The sequence below is a fragment of the Schistocerca nitens genome, chromosome 3 (genome assembly GCF_023898315.1).
Source record: "Schistocerca nitens isolate TAMUIC-IGC-003100 chromosome 3, iqSchNite1.1, whole genome shotgun sequence".
Classification (NCBI taxonomy): Eukaryota; Metazoa; Arthropoda; class Insecta; order Orthoptera; family Acrididae; genus Schistocerca; species Schistocerca nitens.
The window spans coordinates 723,568,619-723,570,511 of NC_064616.1; positions in this window are offsets into that span (position 1 = coordinate 723,568,619).

The window sequence follows — 1,893 nt, forward strand, 5'->3', positions numbered from 1 at the left end:
CTGCAGAATGAAAATCTGATTCTGGCATCACAAAGGCATTCCATTGTGTTCAGGTTGGGACTCTGATCAGGCCAGTCCATTTCAAGAATGATATTATCCTCAAACCATTGTCTGACAGATGCTGCTTTATGATAGAGTGCACTGTTATGCTAGGGGCATCAATCATCAGCTTCAAACTGTTCCTCTATTGTACATGATACACAATGGTGTAAAATGTGTTATACACTTCCACATTTAGCATTTCCAGATTTGCAATAAAAGGACCACATCCTAACAACAAAAAACATTCCTTGCCATAACACCACCTCCTCTGTACTTCACTGCTGGCACTACACATGATCGGAGGTAATGTTCTCCATGTGTTTGCCAAACCCAAATCCTTCCAATGGACTGCCATTGGGCATAGCATGATTCATCACTCCAGATCACTCATTTTCAGTCGTCCACCGTCCGGTGACATTCTCTACACCACTTCAAGTATTGTTTAGCATTGAGTACAGAAATGTGTAGCTTATGAAGAGCTGCTCGACCATTTTAATCCATTATTTTTAATGCCTTATACACAATCATTGTGCTAGATGGGCTGCTGGTACCAATTTGGAACTCACAAGTTACTCCTCCTCATTATTTCACATCTTTTTTTTACAACCACCCTCCGCAATGCTCGATGGTCACTATCTGTCGTTACATGAAGTCTGCCTGGTCTTGGTTTAGCTGCAATTGTTCCTTAGTGTTTCCACTTCACAATTACATCACCAGCAGCTGACTTGGGCAGCTTTAGAAGGATTGAAATGCTCTTGGTGGATTTGTTACTCAAGTGACATCCAATGACTAATCTACACGCAAAATCACAGAGCTCTCTTGACCAATCTGGTCTGCTGTTACAGCTCCACTACTGACAACTTCATTCCAAAGACACATACCAAAGGACAGAACCTGAATGCACACCAAACAAGGATGGAATTTTTTCCTCTGTCTGGAGGACTAGCAGCAGCCTTCTACATTGCAGATGCATTGTCACATGACACAGTGCTTGCTCATGTGTATAGTTGGCAGTCCAGGTGTATCTCTGTCACTACTGTCAAATTTGGGAAGAAAATGATACCAACATCATCACAGACAGTATACTGCTACATCAACCACATTCAGCCCCCATTGTTTTGCCCTCACTATGTGCCATCCACATTGTCAGAGCAAGACTATGAGATAAATGATCATCAAGGCAAAAATGTAATGTTGTTCCATGTTTCCCACCATCACCACATTTTTTTTGTACCTTCAGCTCATTATTGGAGGTAGAGACGGAAGAAGTCACGACCATCAGACAGGCCTCATCATAGTCATTTGCCAAGGGCATCACGTAACTTTTACCCTATGCACACGATTGCTAGGGACAGGAAAAATTTTCATTTTGCAATAAATGCCAATATAGGTGTGAATTCTGCCTCAAAACGCAAAATTACCTAAGAGATGCTATTTCATAGCAAATTGTATCCAGGTGAACTATTTTATTAGAGACAGTTTGAAATAGCTTTATTTTATGTATATAAATACCAAAAATGTAACCAATTTTTGGTTATTGGTATTGCACATCATCTGGCAAAGCTCAATTTGGGAAGATAATGTGTGTAAGAAAGTTTTTGCACAATAAAAAAATGCATGACTGCAGCCACGTATTGGTGTGTTTGACGCTCAGGTGCCGTGCTAGTTGTGGGTGGTTGAATGGTCTGTATGGTATATACACCACATAATGCAACATTATACTCAGCCATGGGAAATAGCATCTTAGAACAAAGAAACACGTACATTTCTTTGTTTGCTAACATTCAAAAGTTGATATAATGCAGACACTATTGATGTGGCAGTTCTAGGTGTCAGGTATTTTGAACTGTG